We start from the raw sequence: 21,482 nt of genomic DNA, 5'->3' as shown, positions 1-21,482 counted from the left end.
AAATGCCGAATGTTCGGGTTCGGATCGATTCGAACCCGGTTCGCTCATCTCTAGTGATGTGTATAACTTTTGAGGGGCAATACAATACTTTAATAAAAATTTTTTGCTGGACTTCTCCTTTAAGAACTTTGACACTAGATTGACTTGCAGTATTAGATGCAGTATTGGTCTCACTGCGATTGCTATATTAGTCCCCATTCTATAGAGAACAATGCAGCTAAAATTCAGGAACACTGTCATTAATATATAATTTTTTTTTAACCAGAGCCCAGTTTTAAATAATTGATATCCTATTTCCTGATTTCCCCTTTAATAAAAAAAAGAAAGAAATGTTCACTACACAAGTAGTTACAAACAGAATGAAGGACTAGAGTGGATAGTGAAAGTGTTTTACGTAGTATGATTACATTTTTACATGATGACATGATTACTGCAACTAAATGATTATACTGGTTTTGACAAAGTTCTGACAGTAGTCTGACAATCCCTTAGAAGTTGTGACAGCACAAAGCATTGTCTTCATCCAAGCAGTGTATGCAGCTGGTTATATTTTTTCAAATGACAGTTGTGAATTTTCCCTCACATTTTTATGTGGGTGCTTGTCATGCTTGCTGTCAAAGATCACATGACTTCTTTATGTGTTTATTTCTCATCACTATCTGCTAGGTATCTTCTATCAAAATATTTCGCTCCTTTTTAAAAGATGAATGCATTGCTACATGATCTATTATAAATGTACAGATTTAGAAGAAAAAGAGTATCTGTATTAACCAACAGAAACAAGAATACAGAACATATGTTTAGATAGATTTTGAAATATATATTTTAAAATAGTAACCATTAAAGGGGGGGGGGGGGTCACGAAGGACAGAAGGTAAAGTCAGATGTGCTGTTTTTATTAAAGAAGTTTACATCACTATACCATTGTTTAAATCAAGGAGAACAAATGTGCTGTTTTTATTAAAGAAGTTTACATCACTATACCATTGTTTAAATCAAGTGTTATATTAAATATAGTTTTAAAGAATATTTGGTTATTTTTGTCTAATTTTGAATTCTGCTATGTACATTATAAAATAATCCTGAAATCTCTTTTCATTCTGACCACAAACCCTAATAATAAGTTAGCACTTTCTATTACGTAGAGAAAACTGTTTAGAAGCGTCCTCCTTATTGTTACAGGTGACATCAATATATAGACAACACGGGATCAGGCCATTCACAACAGCAGGTGGTCAGAGGTCAGCTTTATTGCCTCTTTGCACACCTCTGCACAGGTCAGAGAACATGCCTAGAAAGTATAGAAGTCAATAATGTAGCTCCAGTCTACTGTTCCTTTGTTAATGAGGCTGCTATAAAGCATATATGGCTATCTAAATGACAATGTAAAAAATATTAACCCCTTCCTGTCAGTAATACTTATATATACGTTCCTACTGCACATATCCCATGCAGTAGGAATGTATATATATATATATATATATATATATATATATATGTTCCTGACTGAGGGGCTAACTGATTTGTGCGGGACTACTGCAGTGAGAGCGGTCCCACACACATCAGTGTGTCCAGGGCCGGAGGTAATGAGAGCCATGCTGCAGGGGTCCCGATCGCTTGTGCCCACGGGCGAGGGTAAGTCACTTACCTCCGTCCTGTCGGATCAGCCATTGATGCATAGAGTCTGCTCTCAGGCAGGCTTTATACATAGATTACCAATAACACTGATGCACTGGGTTTGACAAAGCGCACCTGTAGCGCGAAACTGTTGCCTCTCTAAATGTGCCCGCTTGGCATCTTCCCCCTTTCTTGCCTGCACTTCGTGTCCATGAATAAATAGAAGACCCCACTACTTTTGCGTGAGTGCCATACGTCTCTTTCTTTTTACTATCACCGATCTATGCTATGCTATGGCATAGCATAGATCAGTACATGCAATCTTTTGATTGCATGTTTTACAGTGAAAAAAAGTGTAAAAAAAGGCAGGTTTGCTAAATTAATGTATTTGCAAAAAGATTTAACTTGCCAAAGCCTACAAGTTTAAATTAGAGAAAAACAAATATACAGCGCTTCATGGTGCAGAATCCCAGGTAAATCATCAAAAACAAGAGAAAATCTTTGCACATTCCCTCAACTGATGAAGTTATAAAATGGTAAGGCACAACTCCCAAGAGGGAATATGCTATAAACCGCAGCCTTCTTTTAAACCCACGGTGAGGTGAGTACCAGAATGTAATCCTCCACTCCAAAAAGCACAGATGTATCAGGCACAGGTTACACGCATGAGCACAGTGTAGCAGGAAACTTATAACATTTATTTCAAGAACTCATAAGGCACTACACATTTTAAAGCCAAACCTCATGCACCCAAGAAAGGAGCCAGTTTGGCTTTGAAATGTGTAGTTCTTCATGTGTTTTTAAAATAAATTCATGCTACAGTACAGTGTGCTCCTGGATGTGACCTGCGCCTGATACACTTTTGCTTTTGGGTGTAGAGGATTACGTTCTGTTACAAGTTTAAATTGGCACAGTCATTATCAATAACATTTTTTATTTCGTACTGAGGAACTGCAGTTGAAGCTCCTTTAATGAGGCCATTTGGTCTTCAGTAACAACAAAAAAATTGACCAAATGCAGGATGTGATGTCAGTTGTCCCTCTGCTCTGCACAGACTGGCCCAGTGAAGATTAATTCATGGTGACAAAAATGTGTGCAGTTTGTATACCCATCGAAAACTGCATGAGTTTTGTGGCACATTTTTTTGGGGGCAGATTCAATGATTCTGTTTATTCTGTATATTAACGTATATACTTGATTAACACAGGAGGTCATTTAATGATACTACATTTCTTTTAAGATTCCATATATAGTAGAAAAAAAGTTGTCCAAACCCACAATTTTTGACAGGACTGTCTGACTGTCTAATGTGTATTGTGGCGTCCTGTCTCCAGCCTGAGAGATAACGTTGGGGGAAAGAAGTATTAAGCATTTTGAATTTCAACTGCTTGGCAGCGGCTTACCTCTCCCAGCACCCTATTCAGAACGCCAAGCATTCATGTGTATGGGCTAAATAGAGAGAGGGCTATCGGCTGAATCAGCTATAGAAGGTGTATAGCCTCAAATTTACATTTAAGTTAATCATATACTGCAACAGTACAGCCATCGCTAATACAAGAAATGTTATATATTTTAGCATTCATAATTCTTAAGCTATGCTCATCATTATGACTTAATGTAAATTTAGGTTATCCTGTCGTCTTTTCACTACAATAGAGATACGTTCAATAGCTATTACCTTCTGAGTCATGAATATTAATATGGCAAAAGTTATATGGCTCACTGTACACTGATATCATCAATATTTATAATCTACTGTAAGTGACAGCTGGTTAGGAGCCTCCTAGTGATTGTTCTCAATATCAGAAAGGTTTTCTAGTATAATAGCCATAAAACTTACACCCTTCGGCTATGTTCACACAACGTTTTTTCAGCTCTGTTTAAAATGACGTCCGTTACTTTGAGTCTAAAATCTGACTTTGGGTGCAGCTTAATTGAAAAGTCCATTGAATTTAATAGTAAAAACTGAGAAAGAACTGTGACAAAAGAAAAACTGTGTGTGAACTACTAATAAAAACGTCCGGTTTGCAAAAGATATCCAAAAATAATGATCATGTTCATTATTTTGACGTCCGCGGCAAAAACGTCCATTATTTAATACACTGTGTGCAACGGACGTCCGCCTTTTCATTGATTTCAATGCAGTGCTACTGCAGTTGGTTGAAAAATGGACGTTTTTTAAAATATGAAAATCGGACGCCTTTTCAATATTTCTGATGTTGTGTGAACATCGCCATACTTGTTTTTAGTACATTATGTCATGCACAGTTTGACCCACGTAGAGCAATAAGCAAACTTAAACCGCAAAGTTCGACTATGTCCCAGAATCCATGAGTTTGTGGATACGAACAGATACATGAACAGTAACGTGTCTGTTCCTATCAGGGGCGGTCTTGGCATTTCTGGGGCTCCAAGCGAAGTTATGTCTGGGCCCCCCCTCGACACGCACTCCACAACAATAGACCGCTGTGTGCTGCCCCCAGTAGTATATACAGGGCCGGCTCCAGCTTTTTGTGGGCCCTTGGGCGACAGAGCCTCGACGGGCCCCTTTGAGGAGCAAATCATGGAGAGACAGGCGAGGAAAGATTTGCAGCAGAAGAAACATGCGGCTGCTGCATATCTTTCTCCTCCTGTATCTCCTGATCTCTGCGGTAGTCAGGACTCTGGAGGAGTCAGACCCAGTCACAGGATTATATATATATATCATGCTGGTGCTGCTAGTTCTCTAGTATACAGCTCCTTCTGTGTGTGTGTGTGTGTGTGTGTGTGTATATACATACACACACACACAGAGCAGGAGCTGTATACTAGAGAACTAGCAGCACCAGCATTATATATATATATATATATATATATATATATATATATATATATATATATTTATAATATGAACATGGTGAGACCTCTAGTTCTCCTATATACAGGCCCTGCAGTGATATACAGTGTGTGTGTGTGTATATATATATATATATATATATATATATATATATATATATATATATATATATATACATACACACACACTGTATATCACTGCAGGGCCTGAAAATAGGAGAACTAGAGGTCTCACCATGTTCATATGATAGATAGGAGATAGGGAAATAGATAGATAGATAGATAGATAGATAGATAGATAGATAGATAGATAGGAGATAGATAGATAGATAGATAGATAGATAGATAGATAGGAGATAGATAGATAGATAGGAGATAGATAGATAGATAGATAGATAGATAGATAGGAGATAGATAGGAGATAGATAGATAGGAGATAGATAGATAGATAGGTAGATAGGAGATAGATAGATAGATAGATAGATAGATAGGAGATAGATAGATAGGAGATAGATAGATAGATAGATAGGAGATAGATAGATAGATAGATAGATAGATAGATAGATAGATAGATAGGAGATAGATAGATAGATAGATAGATAGATAGATAGGAGATAGATAGATAGATAGATAGATAGGAGATAGATAGGAGATAGATAGATAGGAGATAGATAGATAGATAGATAGATAGATAGATAGATAGATAGATAGATAGGAGATAGATAGATAGATAGATAGATAGATAGGAGATAGATAGGAGATAGATAGATAGATAGATAGATAGGAGATAGATAGATAGATAGATAGATAGATAGATAGATAGGAGATAGATAGATAGATAGGAGATAGGGAAATAGATAGATAGATAAGAGATAGATAGGAGATAGATAGATAGATAGATAGATAGATAGATAGATAGATAGATAGGAGATAGATAGATAGATAGATAGATAGATAGATAGATAGGAGATAGGGAGATAGATAGATAGATAGATAGATAGGAGATAGATAGATAGATACAGATATCTAGTTGTTTTGTGTATAGAGGTCCTGCTGTAACATATATATATCCTGCTGTAATAGATATAGATATATTACAGCAGGACCTCTATACACAAAACAAGTAGAAGAACCAGCACATACAGGACACTTAGTTTGCAGAGCCTACCTGCTGCCCTCAGGTCATGTGTCCGATCACATGACCCGTGACATCATCAAAGGTCCTTCAGACTCAAAGGTCCTCTTTCCTACTCGGCTGTAGGGAAGATTTGTGATGGAAGACAGGTGCTCGGGGGCCCCAGTATGGATCGGCGGGCCCCTAACTGTCACATGCGGCCTCTAGGGGCCCAGTCCCCTTTGTTAGTACACTTTTTTTTCTTTTTTACTAACAAAAAAAATGTAGTAACAAACGAGAGTGGGCCCCTAGAGGAGCTGGGGGCCCCGGCATTTGCCCTACTTAGCCGGGTGCTGACGCCGGCCCTGAGTATATACCCCTTGTGCGCAGCCGCCAGTAGTATATAGCCCTTGTGTGCTTCCCCTCAGTAGTATATACCCCTTGTGTGCTTCCCCCAGTAGTGTATAGACGCCTGTGTGTTCCCCTAGTTATATATAGCCCCCTCGTGTGCTCCCCCAAAAGTATATAGACCCCTTGTGTGCTGCCCCCAGTTATATATAGACCCCCTGTGTGCTCCACCAGTTATATATAGACCCTCTGTGTGCTCCCCGTTATATATAGACCCCTGTGTTCCCCACCAGTAGTATATAGACCCTCTGTGTGTTCCCCCAGTAGTATATAGACCCCCTGTGTGCCCCGCCAGTAGTATATAGACCTCTGTGTGCTCCTCCAGTAGTATATAGACCCCCTGTGTGCTGCCCCAGTAGTATATAGACCTCTGTGTGCCCCCCCAGTTATATATAAACCCCCTATGTGCTGCCCCCAGTAGTATATAGACCCCCTGTGTGCCCCACCAGTAGTATATAGACCCCCTGTGTGCTGCCCCAGTAGTATATAGACCTCTGTGTGCCCCCCCAGTTATATATAAACCCCCTATGTGCTGCCCCCAGTAGTATATAGACCCCCTGTGTGCCCCACCAGTAGTATATAGACCCCCTGTGTGCTGCCCCAGTAGTATATAGACCCCTGTGTGCCCTCCAGTTATGTATAGACCCCTTGTGTGCTGCCTCAGCAGTATATAGACCCCCTGTGTGCCCCACCAGTAGTATATAGACTCCTGCGTGTTCCCCCAGTAGTATATAGACCCCCTGTGTGCCCACCCAGTGGTATATAGACCCCTGTGTGTTCCCCCAGTAGTATATAGACCCCTGTGTGCCCCACCAGTAGTATATAGACCCCTATGTGCTACTCCAGTAGTATATAGACCCCCTGTGTGCTACCCCAGTAGTATATAGCCCCCTATGTGCTCCCCCCATTTATATAGACCCCCACTGTGCGCTCCCCCAGTTACACAGGCCCCTGTGTGCTCCCCCTCCCATATAGTATATAACACAATAAAACGAACACTTATACTCACCTGGGTCCGGGCCTCTCCTCTTCTCTTCACTCTTGTGGCCGCGCTCCCCTTGTCCTGGCGCCGATGCTCCAGTGATGTCACTGGAGCAACGACACCACAAGGACAGAGCGGCCACTTGTGACCGCAGGGAAAACATTTCCTGCGGCCACAAGAGTGACTGACAGGAAGGGAGCCAATGGCTCCCGCCCTGTCAGTGCTGCTGCTGCATGTAACTGAGCGCTCTTACGAGTGCTCATAGTTACAGTTCAGATCACAGCAGTGAGCGGGGCAGCGACCCTGTCTAGTGGTCTTGAGCACAAGAGAAGAGGCGGGCGTGGGGGCCCCCCTGAATGTTGGGGGCCCCAAGCGGTCGCTTGGGGTGCTTGGTGCCAAAGACCCCTACTCGTTCCTATATCTGTTCATTGTTCTGCAATAAAGGCGTGCAGCTCTTAGTAAATCGGGCCGAGCCAATAGGGGAAAGTCTTTATTTAAGTCTCCCCCCTAATTATTTTGTACCTTTCTGGTTCACTTTGTTTTTAACCCTTGCAATCACTTGTTTTACTGGTAAGAACATATCTGATTTGTACAGAGGGTTTAAGAGTTACCAGCAACTGATTTCAAATGTAAACTCAACAAATAAGATTTACACTAGAGATAATACATGTCATAGCATGGAACATCTGAGCAGTCAACCGTTCTATTTCTTTTGAGCCACTAATACTAGAGGGGAACTATCAGCAGGTTCTATCAGCAGCACCCTACAGCTCCGTACCTGATGTAACCATGACTATACTTCTTTTTTCTGTAGGCCCCACTGACTTTGTGTTGTTTGATTATAGTAAATATGCATGTGCGCTCATTGGGAGCACTGGGACCATTTCTCTGCCCCATGGTGCACCCTCCTCTGGCCGTCCGCCACCTCCTTCAGTTACACTTCTGACTTTGACCTGAAAGGAACCCATGTTCTGGACATAGGTGCTGGGTGCAAAGGTAGGATGTGTACCTATTAGACATTTGTGGCTTCTACTGTGGATGTGTCAGCATGACCTTTTCATTTTTTTTTATTTTTATTTTTTTTATTTATATAGCTGCATGAAATCTGCATTTTGCAGGATGTATAGTCATTTTAAGTGTAGTCACTAGGTTACATTAAAATTAGTACTCCATTATTGTGTATGGTGTTTTGATTTTTCTTCTCTCTCTCTCTCTCTCTCTCTTTCTCTCTCTCTCTCTCTCTCTCTCTCTCTCTCTCTATATATATATATATATATATATATATTTATATTTATTGAAAAAGATGAGCATGCATGCAAGATTACAGTCACCATTTAGGGCATACTGCCCCGAGAGAAAGGGCTAAAGATAAAAGCCTGCACTTTTGGCTCATGTCCATTATTTAGTTCAACTCAAATATAATCTGGTAGACAGCTAAAATAACAACATGGTCAATGTTCTCCCTGAATGCATGCGTGCTTAAAACCCAATGCAAACTTTTTACTCTTAGGAATAATAAAAGATTTGTTAAGCAGCCATAAAAAATATATTTTAATGTGCACATCTTTATGGCTATAGATGGACCATTGATTTAAAACATGTAAGAAAAGTACACTAAACTTCAAAGCAGAAGAAATTATTTGCATATATTTTAGCTGGAGTCTGTACATGAATTATGACAGGGGTGATTTGGTTTGAAGTAATGTAGACTCTCAGAATGAATTATGCATGAATACCCAGTTAATATTTATTTTGAACTCATTTCAGCTGTCACTGATTTTTACAAACCACTTTTTCTACAAGAATAAAAAAACACACCTTCGAATGTTAATTAGAAAAGTGTATGATAAAAAAGGAAATTCGTATTGTTTCTTTATTTTAGAATGTCAGACATTCACTGTCAGGTTTAACTGAAAATGATGTTACTGTGACTGGTATTATATAAGTCAGCCACTGAACTGTAAGATTCAGAACACAGCCATTTAAGCATAAATAATTCATCAGGAAAAAGGGAAGCCAATTTTTATCCATTTAACAATGTTTGTTAACTATTACAATACAACAGACTTCATGATGGCATAATCATAATAACTGGGGTTTATATTTATATAACTTTTTATCCTAATAAAAAAATGAATACATGTTAAAATGAGGCCCGTCATGGTTAGGTAATGATTATAATGAAAAATAGCATTAGCAAAACTACCAATACCCTGTAAATGTTCTTACCCCTGCACATAAAACTGAATTGTTTTTCTTTTCTTTCTTTTTATTCTCCTATGTAAACCTACAAGACAAAGTCTGCACAATGTACATGCCTGAATATAGTCATATACTTTAGCTCATCTACTGAAACTAGTAAGTACATATAAGTTTAGTAATGAATATTATATGCCTGCAGAATACATTTATGTTTTATTTTTATTGACCAGAAGCCCCACCCTAACCACACACCAGTTTATTCTTTAAGCTCATAATGCTGTGTAGCAAACTGAGATATCTTATGTACAAGTGAATTTTGTAGGTCAATTTGTAACTATCTTATGCATGTCTTTGTTTCTTCTTGTCTCCTTCATTTTGAGTTTAAAATTATGTCCGTCATTTGGCTGTTTGGCCACACGTCAGTGCCATGGTGGCTGCTTGTACATTATTTTAGTTTAGGTGGATTGATTGGCCTTTGGGTGTGTCTTTAATTAAAAAGCCATTAAATTTAATAAAAATGGTGAAAATAACAGTGACAAAAGAAAAATTGTGTGAGAACAACTAAAAAATAAGGTCCGCTGTTTGCAAAAGCCGTCCAAAAATAATTGTATTGATCATAATTTTGATGTCCATGCAGACGTCTGTAATTTTATACACTGTGTGCATTGGACGTCCATCATTCTATTGACTTCAATTCACTGAAGTCAATCACATCACGGCAATAACAGACATCTTTTTAAATAGAAAAGGTGTCCATCTTTCCTCTTTATTTGGCGTTGTGTTAACATAGCCTATTGCTGTCAAGACGAACAGAATAGAAATAGACACAGGCTTATGAAGGTTATCCACTGAGTATTCAAAAGTAATTGACTGGAGTTTTAGATGCAAGTGCTCTTGTGCATTATTTAATAGGAATAGATAAAATCACAGACAGAATATCCAACATTTCGGCAATGACAGCTTTATCTAAAAGTCTGTGTTCAGGTAGAAGTGGTGGGGCCATGACGCTAGATAGAAAGGCATTGGTTGGATGACCTGCATGGTGCAGGCAGCTGTCTACTCCAGATGTGGGATAGAGCCCGCTGATTGTGGAAAGTTCCCACTAGACCTCAAGCAGCTTGGATTGTGCCTCTCAACTCTTCCTCCAGACTCTGGGACCTTGATTTCTAAATGAAATGCAAAATTACTTTCATCTGAAAACAACACTTTTAACCACTGAGCAACAAGTCTGTTTTCTTTCTGCTTGGCCCAGGTAAGACGCTTCTGGTGTTGTCTATTGGTCATCATTGGCATGACACATGGAATGCGACACTTGTATTCCATGTCTTGGATACCTCTGTGCGTGGTGGCTCTTAAAGCACTGACTCCAGCAGCAGTCCACTCCTTGTGAATCTTCCCAATATTTTTGAATGGCCTTTTCTTAAAAATTCTATCAAGGCTGCGGTCATCCCTGTTACTTGTGCACCTTTTTCTACCACACTTTTTCTTCCACTCAACTTTCCATTAATATGCTTTGATACAGCTTCTTTACCAATGACCTTTTGGGGCTTGCCCTACATGTGGAGAGTGGCAGTGACTGTGTTCTGGGCATCTGTCAAGTCAGCAGTCTACCCCATGATTGTGTTACCTACGAAATCAGATTAAGGGACCTTTTTAAACTCTTAAGAAGCTTTTGCTAGTGTTCTGGTTTAATTATTCCAATTTTCTGAGATAATGAATTTTGGATTTTCCTTGGCTGTAATCCATAATCATCAACATTAACATAAATAACACTAGAAAAAGTTCACTGTTTGTATTGACTCTGTATAAAAAATAGGCGTTTCACTTTTTGAATTTAATATCTTAAAGCGACTGTACCCACAATTTTTCCTCCCAAACTGCTTGTACCTTCGGGTAGCTGCTTTTAATCCAAGATCTTTACTGGGTCCGTTCGTCAGGTGATGCAGTTATTGTCCTAAAAAACAACTTTTAAACTTGCAGCCCTGTGTCAAATTGGCGTGGCCTACAATGTCTATGCCCCAGACTTGCAACGCCTCTCCCTCCCTCCTTTCCACCCTCTTTACCATTAGGAACGCCTCGGGCAGCATTTTTCCTATTCATCACCTATCTGAACACTGCACAGGTGGTCCAAGTCTGGGGCATAGACACTATAGGCCATGTCAATTTGGCACAGGGCTGCAAGTTTAAAAGTTATCTTTTTTTTTAGGACAATAACTGCATCACCTGCCAAATGGACCCCAGGACAGATCTTGGATTAAAAGCAGCTATCTGAAGGTACAAGTGGTTTGGGGGGGGCAGATTGTGGTAACAGAGTCCCTTTAAAAAAAAAAAAAAAAAAAAAAAAACAATTTTTAAATGACATTCTAATTTCTTGAGATGCACTTGTATAACTTATGGCTATGTTCCCACAACATAGAAATACGTGCAAATAAACTCATGATTATAATTTGATTTATTATGATAAATATCTGCACTTAATTTTACATTTTGGGAACATAGCCTATATATGGCATTTTTACCAGACTTCTACTCTGCAAGCTTTATCTCTCATTTTCCCCTGTCACTGAACCAAAGGTTAGGGCTAACATCTATGGTGTATGACACACACACACACACACACACACGGTATCCTACCCTGAAATGTCTTCATACACACCCAAAGAAGCAGTGCATGGAGGGCATTATGGGGCAGTAGTTAACAGTCTAAGCTGTAAGATAAAGCTCTAGGCTGAGATCTAATACTTACAGTTAGCTCCTGTGTAGTCACTTTTCATTCTGTCTCTGCCTCTGCCCTCTAAACTCATGATTCCGAATTCCCTCCTTGCCACTCCATAGACTTGTATGGATAACAACCTGAATGCTCAGTGAGCTGCTAGTTCATTTTTGAAGAACAAGCTAGAGCTGAGCTGTTTTTTTTAGGGTTAAAATAAGCTTAAGAAGAGGAAAAAGAAGCATGAAGCATGTATTTTTCATAAAATATATTACAAATCTTTTGCTTATGTTATTGATTTTATGCTGTTTTTTTTTTTTTTTTTAAACAACATTGATCAATAAACTAAAAGTATTTGGAATAAGATATTGGGTGAGATTTATCAAAGGGTGTAAAATTTACACTGGTGCAAACTGGCCACAGCAGCCAATCACAGCTCAGCTTTCAGCTCTGGTAAAAGGAAAGAGGAGCTGTGATTGGCTGCTGTGGCCAGTTTGCACCAGTCTAAATTTTACACCCTTTGATAAATCTCCCCCATTGTTTTCTCTTACAGCTGCCATTTTCCATGCTTTCTTCCTGTATTGTAGAGGTGCAACAATATGTGTATGTTTTATGTCAGTTGCAGCTAATGTTAGCAGACAGAAGTGTCAAAAGACTATTACATGTGTTTAACAAACAACTATTGCTTCTGACCACCCATACACCTTCACTCCCAGATCAGACAAGTGTGCATGTGTTCTCAACTAGTATAGGGTATTATCCTGTAGCTGAATACCACTGCCAGAACAAAGGATCTGGCACTTTGAAATTCATCATGTCCAGTCCTTCTTTACAATTAAGGCACCACCATTCATACACATTAGATAGTTTTATATTTACAAAAGGAGAGGCACACAATTTTATGTAAGTTTTACAGTGATGCTATTCAGCCTTATCTATGTTCAGCAGTTCAATATGGCTGTCATGTAATAGCTTACCCTCTAGTGATAATTTATCTGTTGTGAACCACAGAAATGAATGTTATCTGTTTTCGGGTACATTTTAGGCACCCTGTTGTCAGTTCCAAGACCCTATGCAGATCTTGTTTCTAATTGCTAGATACCAAATTAACATTTTGTACATAATCCACTTGGATGAGCCATGCTTTCCATATATAAAAAGAATATGCATTTATGGATTGAAGGGCATTTACCTTCTTGAATTAAAGGAAAATGCTATATAAAATATACAAACTGTAATAAAATGCATCTGCATTTAGGACACAAAATCTCCAATCTCTATATCATTAGGTCAGGGTCACTATCAGTAGTATAGCTGTAACTACAGACTAAAGCCCCTATACACCTTCACGCTGGGTTCACACACTGTATACTTCAGGCAGTATTTGGTCCTCAAGTCAGGTCCTCATAGCAACCAAAACCAGGAGTGGATTGAAAACACAGAAAGGCTCTGTTCACACAATGTTGAAATTGAGTGGATGGCCGTCATATAACGGTAAATAACTGCCATTATTTCAATATAACAGCCGTTGTTTTAAAATAACAGCAAAAATTTGCCATTAAATGACGGCCATCCACTCAATTACAACATTATGTGAACATAGCCTTTCTGTGTTTTCAATCCACTCCTGGTTTTGGTTGCTATACAGCCTCACAAATACAGCCTCAAATATACATAGTGTGAACCCAGCCTGAGTCAATGACTAATTTGGTTGTTCTCCTTCCCGTTGCCTGGGTAGGGGTAAGCCGCACCAAGAGCACTCTCCCCGCAGCCTATCTCTCTCTGAACAAAGGGTCGAATCAGTCGTGATTTTCCTTCATGACCGACCCCTCTCATCTCTAACATCATCTGTCAGTGGTTGTTAGTCAAATCCACCACGACTAGTACAACTGATAATAGTCTAAAGTGTATGGGGACCTCAAGGCAAATAATCTAGGTAGGTTGGTGAAGTTTCATTTGATAAATTACTATACTATTAGATAACAAATGTGAAACTTTGTCCCCCAACATGTTAAATGTATGGTTCCCAATAAATTCTCAGTTTTTACCTATGGGCCAACTAAATTTATGATGCACAAGCAGGGCAATATTCATCTAATTTGGCCAGGTCACCATCAGGGCAGTATAGAAGGTACTATTGTTAGATGCCCAGTTGAATATTGGGCCTCCTATTCCCCTAAAGAACAACCTACCTACCAATCAACAACCTACAGTATCTACTTGTTGCTCCTCGATGAAGAGCTTGTCGAAGATTTACTTATAAATAAAAGGTTGTTATAAGGTAACAAAGGTCTGACTTGGTTTCTAACATAGTGCCCATCATTTCATGCCATGGTAAATGCATGGTCTGCAATAATTATTATGTGACTCATGATAGGCTTGATAGACTGCATGGAGATAATAATATGCTTCCTATTTTGAAAATGAGCGTGTCACAGAGGAAAATTTGAGTTATTTCCAATGGTGCAACTAAAACCGTCCGATCATCCGACATTTGAATACTGGTGGTTAAAAAAAGTTGGATGCAGCACTAGGGAGTCTGGAAAAATAACCCTAAGGCTGCATCCGACCTCTTTAACCCCCGGTATTCAAATTTTGGATGATCTGACTTGAGCATGCTCGGGTTGCGCTCATCTTTTTGATTTATACATTTTTATTTTTCCGGATTAAAAAGAAAAATCTTTACATCTTTACAGCTTGGCATTACACTGATCTGGCTAAATATCACTAGACAGAGGTAGATTACTTATCTATATTCAAGCATGGGAGCAAGCACCTGACCTTTCTGGTTAAGTTGGATGGGTATGTTAGTGTGAACAAGCACCAAGAGGTAGTCAACTATGATTTCAGCTATAGAGCTTTCTCATCCTCTAAATAACTGATTTGCAATATAATGAAATCCTAACTTAAAAACAATATACAGTATTGTAATCTATATCCTCACTAGACTTATTTATAACTGACTGTTACTTGGGAGACAAGATCATTCCTTTTGAATGTACAACATATGGTGTTTCCAAGATGTAATTAGTATTTAGTTACATATGGGAACCTGTATTATATACACAATCGCCACTTTTTCTAATATACAAGATCTTTAGACAGGGTTGGTGGGTAAAGTATAACACACAAGATCTCCAGGAAGGATAAGTCTGTGAAACATGTATAGTATAATATTATATATTATAGTAACAGTCTGTCATTTGAAAAAAAAAATCAGGACATTGTTTTCCTAAGATATTTTTTCAAATGTTGTTTCTTTTAAAGATATACAGTAAATATCTACCAAGTATTGTAGAAAAAGGTGCAAAGGCATGAATACAAAAACGACAAGGAAAGGATCAACCGGCACTACATATCACACTAACATGGAATAGCACAGTTCCGAACCAATAATCAGTCGGTGATCCAATGCACAGGCTATTCAGGGTGCTTAGCAATAGAGAATGAAGAAGCGACATGTACACGTAAACCTATGGGATAATTTGGCTACTAATCAGCGAGTGCTGTTCTTCATTCTCCATTGTTCTTAAATACAAAAATAGCTTTGTTTTAATGTCACAATCTATTGCATAGCCACAGAATGTTTTACCAACAGAATGCATATCTATGTTGAAAACTATGCCTCCTAACCTCCATCTTACCAGCTGATAAGGTTATCGGCTGCTGCATTCAAGCAGAGAAAACAATGCATAGATGGTAATGCATGCCTCTCAATTCTGTTTTATGGAAATTGTGTGCTGAGGTTGGTCCTACGTGGGCTCTACACAAAAGACCTCCACACATCAGGTGGCTTCCATTGAAATATTGAAATTGAGACATTTTGATTTCCTGTAATTTATAATTTATACATTATTATGGTGTTTGTTGTTGCAGAATATTATCCCTTTAATCCCTTAATGAAACAGGAAATTTTAATTTTTCAAGTTTTCATCTTTTTTCCTTCTTAGAAAAATAACTTTAATATTTTCTAATTTACAGAGTCATATGAGATCTCTTTCACATGTTCAGTAATTTTTCTGGGCCGCAAAACTTCACGCTATATTTTTCTTTCTGATTTGTGGAAAATCATCCCTATTTGCATCTGTAATTGCATCCATTGCCGTATCTGTAAAATGTGAACAGGACTACTTTGATCTGTATTTTTTACAGATGTCATCGATGTAACATCCATGACGTCCGTAAAAAATACGGATCTCATAGACTTCTATTGTTAATCCGTACCACAATGACAATCTGCACTAGGACATGTCCTTTTTTTACAGAATGGATTGCAGATCAAAATTAAAATGGACTAAATGAATAGCCCGATTTAAATCAATGTGCTCTAAGTTGAACTGTGATTATAGATCGGCATTTACAGACAGCTTTACAGGACATGTTAATAAGGCCTGTGGGCTTGCTTTTTGCTTGACCAATTGCGCTTTGTAATGCCAATTTTCAAGTTGCTATTAAATATACTGTAAAGGTCCATTCACATGTACCATTTTGCAGCTGTGGGATACTCGGTGTGAAATTCGATGCAAATCTCATTACCATTAACCCCTTAACGACCGCGGGCGTACATTTACGCTCCCGAAGTCCGTGTCTTAACGCAAATGGATGTAAATGTACGCCCACGGTTTCCCCGATCGTTGTGTGATCGGGGAAGATGGCCTGCTATAATGTATAGCAGGCCATCCTAGCTTGTCGGCACGGGGGGGGGGGGGGGTTAACCCCCCCCGTGCTGACGATTGCCGCTATTGCCGCTATCGTTCTCCGAGGACGGCACCGACCGCCATTAGTGTTAAAAGTAACGGTGGCCCGGTGCCACGGTCCCGATCGCCGTGATCGGCCGGGACCGACCGGCCGATCACGGCGATATAAGTGCCCCCAAAGTGTAAAATACCTGCTCTGGACCCCTCATTTGGGCCATACTCACCTGATCCGGGGTCCCGATCGGCGTCTTTCGGGTCCGCGGCGTCCTCTTCTCGCGTCATCATCTTCGGCTTTTTCCGGCGGTCCCCTTCGGCTTTTTTTGGGTCCCTCGTCGTCTATCTTCGTCTTTTTCCGGAATACTGCCCCCTAGCGGCTGATCAGTAGCTACAGGGATGTTCAGCATGTAGAAAATATATATATTTTTTTTTCTTCCCAATTTTTTTTCTTTAATTTCCCGCACCCTACCGCTGCTGAGTGCTGATCAGCATCTCACATAAGTGCGCTGCTAACCAGCGACTCCTCCTTTTTGGCGTAGGGTGTTTTTTTTCTATATCCTACAGCCACGGTCTGCTGATAAGTACCGCACATGTGCGGCATTTATCAGCAACACCTTTTTTGGCGTAGTTTTTTTAAAAATAATTAATGTTAAAAAACACATGTAAAAAAACACTACATTACACAAAATAAAGTTTTACACTACACCACTACACATTTACATACCCCATATACCAATCCACATTTAAAAATGGCCCCCAGGGTGTTTTCGGCGTTGGACGCATATGTTATTTTTGCCTCCGACACCGAAACAGCCAGTGAGGATGAATGGGGGGATCCTTTTTTCCTCCATTCATCCTCATCATCCAGTGATACGTCTGGGGGTAGCGTAGCGCACGCTGCCCCCCAGACACGTCTTTTCCGCCAGTACCGTCCCAATAAGAGATGACGGTATGGCAAATTCTGGTGAAATATGGTGAAATTCTACAAACTCTGTGAGAGTACCTCACCCTTTGTAACCCTTTGTGCATTCCGCAGCTGACACCTGCCGGCGGACTGATGCAGGCACGTGTCTCCACCAGTGTCATAGACTCCATTCTATGCACGGGCGGATTTCATCGTCCGTCCAAAGAATGAACACGTTCATTCTTTGGACAGAGGGCGGAATCCACCCGTGCATAGAATAGAGTCTGACACAAGCGGAGACGCGCGCCTGCATCAGTCCGCCGGTGGGTACCAGCTGCAGAATGCACAAAGGGTTATCCTTCGCCATTCCACAGTGTGCACGTACCCTTAGAGTGTATGAAGGAAGGGACACCGGAATCCAGCACCCAGATGCCCCCAGATGCCCCCACCCCCCACCCCATCCTCCGAGTTAGTGGGAAGATCATTTGGGAACTGATCTTCCCACTGCTGGATAAGGGTTACCACCTGTGCGGGGATAACTTTTATACCAGCACCCCCTCTTCCGGTCCCTCCGCTGCCCGAGCTACTGTAGCTTGCGGCACAATCCTAAAATATCAGAAGCAGTAATGAGAGCCCTAATATTTAGCAGCAATGGAGAGGGCCCAGCACTTCTGGATATGAAGGACCCCATATCGCACCAGGGCAACATTTTCCAGGTGACGTCCCCCACACAGGAGAACGGGAGACCCCAGAAGAAGTGCAGAGTGTGGCGTAACAGGGGGATCAGGAAGGACACCATGTTCCAGTGTGACACCTGTCCTGATCACCCCGGCCTCTGCATACTGGATCGCTTCAAGGCGTACCACACGTCATTGGAAGTCTACATTTTCTACATTCTGTCCCTTATTCCTATTTCAGGGGTCACGTTGATCCAGGGATTATTCTGATCACCATTATGGAGTTGGAAAGGAATTTTTGCCCTGTGATGAGGCTACTGTCGTCTGCCTCAAGAGGGTTTTTTGCCTTGCTCTGGATCAACACAGGTTGAATTTGATGGACACCTGTAATTTTCAACCTAATGAACTAATAATTGACCTATTACCCCCAAATAAATTAGAATTTTCCCTTTTCCCCAGCTAAGTAGGTATGGCCGCCATTCCCATTAGAGGATGCCACGATGCAATTACAAAGCCTCTGTGCGGCCAGGACAGTAGAAACCCCCACAAGTGACTCCATTCTGGAAACTACACCCCATAAGGAATCTAACAAGGGGGGCAGCGGGGATATGGGCCCCTGGTGACGCGCACATTTTTTATTTTCACAGCACATGTTCTATACATGTGCCCGTCACCAGTGGGGTCCATATGCTCACTGCACCCCTTGTTAGATTCATTATGGGGTGTAGTTTCACTTGTGGGGGGTTCCCACTGTCCTGGCAGCACAGGAGCTTTGCAATTGCGACATGGCCTCCTTCCTCCATTCCAGCCTCTAAATGGTGCTCTGTCCCTTTGGTGGCTTGCCCTGTGCTCATATGGCACATTATGTCCTCAAGTGGGGTATTTTCATACTCATGAGAAAGTACCCTAAACGTTTTGCATTAATTTTCTTTTTAATCCCTCGTGGAAATGGGAAAAATAAAGGCTAGACCAACATTTAGTGTAAATTTTTTTAAATTTTTACACTAAATCATTGCTCTTGTCTTGATTTTTTCATTTTCACAAGGGGTTAAAAGATAAAAAAAAACACAAAATGTGTAGAGCAATTTCCCTTGAGTACAGAAATACCCCACATGTGGACATAAAGCGCCATGCGGGTGCAGGACGAGCCTCCGCAGGGAAGGAGCGCCATTTGGCTTTTGGAGGCTGGATTTGGATGGAATGGATTTCAAGGGCCATGTTTCATTTAAAAGGCCCCTGTGTTGCCAAGAAAGTTGAAACCCTCCACAAGTGACCCCACTATGGAAACTACACCCCTCTGGGAATCTAACAAGGGGTGTAGTGAGCATATGGACCCCACTGGTGACGGGCACAAATGTGGAACAATGTGGTGTGAAAATGAAATATAAAATTTTTTACACTTTAATGTTGGTCTAGCCTTGAATTTTTCATTTTCACAAGGGGTTAAAAGAAAAAAAAAAAGCAATTTTCCATGAGTTCGTAAATACCCCAAATGTGGACATAAAGCACCATGTGGGCACAGGGCAAGCCTCCGAAGGGAAGGAGCGCCATTTGGATTTTGGAGGCTGGATTTGGCTAGAATGGATGATGAACGCCATGTCGCATTTACAGAGCCCTCGTGCTGCCAAAACACTGGTGACCCCACTCTGGAAACTACACCCCTCAAGGAATCTAACAAGGGGTAGAATGAGCATATGGACCCCTTGATGATGGGCACATTTGTGCCACGAAAGTGAAAAAATTTAATTGTTTACTTTCACGTCACATTGTTCCACATTTGTGCCCGTCACCAGTGGGGTCCATATGCTCACTGCACCCCTTGTTAGATTCCTCGAGGGGTGTAGTTTTCAGAATGGGGTCACTTGTGGGGGGTTTCTAGTGTTTTGGCAGCACGAGGGCTCTGTAAATGCGACATGGCCCTTGAAATCCATTCCAGTAAAATTCAGCTTCCAAAGGCCAATTGTCGCTCCTTCCCTTTGGAGGCCCGTCCTGCGCCCGCTTGGCATTTTATGTCCACATGTGGGGTATTTCCATACTCAGGAGAAACTGCGCTACACGTTTTTTGGGTTGTTATTCCTTTTATACCTTTATGAAAATGAAAAATTGAAGGCTAGAACAACGTTTTAGTGTAAAAAATTATTTTTTTATTTTTTCACGCCACATTGTTCTGAAAATCTGTGAAGCACCTGTGGGGTCCAAATGCTCACCGCACCCCTTGTTACATTCCTCGAGGGCTGTAGTTTTCTAAATGGTGTCCCTTTAGGGGTGTTTTTTATGTTTTGGCACCCCAAAGCCTCTGCCAACCTGAAGTGGTACAGTCAAAAATTACCAAGTATAACGGAGGCATTGAAATTCACTAGGCGCTCCTTTGTATCTGAGGCTTGTGGTTGCGTCAAATAGCGCAATAGGGCCACATATGGGGTATTTCTATAAACTGCAGAAATGTGGCAATCAATATTGGGGTGCATTTCTCTGGTAATAGGTTTATAGTTATCAAAAATATTGGATTACAATAAAATCTCTGCACAGAAATTAAAATTTTTTAAATTTCTTACACACTTAGCTTTTATTTCTGTGACTCACCTAAAGGGTTAAAAAACTTTCTGGATGTGCTTTTGCAGAGTGTGGGGGTGCAGTTTTTGAAATGGGGTGCTTTGTGGGGTTTTCTAACATATAGTCCCCTCAAGTACACTTTGAACCTGAACAGGTCCCTAAAAATATCTGATTTTGAAATTTTACTGAAAATTTGGAAAATTGCTGCTGTTTTAAGCTTCCTATTGTCTGAATAAATTGAAAGATAGTTTAATAAATGCCGCCAACATAAAGTAGACATGTTGCTAATGCTATTTAATATATAATTTATGTGGCATAACCATTTTCTGTACAAGCAGAAAAGTTTCAAAGTTGGAAAAATTAAATTTTGTTTTTTTTTTCATAAAGATTCGTTATAAGTATCGACTCTATTTTACCAGACATGTAAAGTACAATATGTCACGAGAAAACAGTCTCAGAAGCATTCCCAAGTTATTAATGAATAAAGTGACACAGGTCATATTCATAAAATTTGCCTCGGTCCTTAAAGGGGTAGTGCGGCGGTAAAGAATTATTGACAGAATAACACAAATTACAAAGTTATACAACTTTGTAATGTATGTTATGTCTGTGAATGGCCCCCTTCCCCGTGTTCCACCACCCCCACCCGTGTACCCGGAAGTGTGGTGCGCTATACATACCTGTCACGTGCCGACTCGTCTCCGATCTTCAGTCTGCGATGTCGTCTTCGGACGGCCGGGCCGAATCCCTCCGAGCGTCCTGAGTGCCGGCCGCCCTCTTCAGCGT

The 21,482-nt window shown here is 40.4% G+C and overlaps 1 protein-coding gene across 3 annotated transcripts in view; it reads right to left on the bottom strand.

Annotated features, from left to right (window-relative positions):
- GABBR2 (gamma-aminobutyric acid type B receptor subunit 2) overlaps positions 1-21,482 on the bottom strand; it is a 505,458-nt gene that overhangs the window by 151,468 nt on the left and 332,508 nt on the right. The gene's annotated exons all lie outside the window — the stretch shown is intronic.

Source organism: Dendropsophus ebraccatus, chromosome 2 (assembly GCF_027789765.1).
Source record: "Dendropsophus ebraccatus isolate aDenEbr1 chromosome 2, aDenEbr1.pat, whole genome shotgun sequence".
Lineage (NCBI taxonomy): Eukaryota > Metazoa > Chordata > Amphibia > Anura > Hylidae > Dendropsophus > Dendropsophus ebraccatus.
Note: the sequence above shows the minus strand (reverse complement) of the source record. Positions and strands in the feature narration are given on the sequence as shown.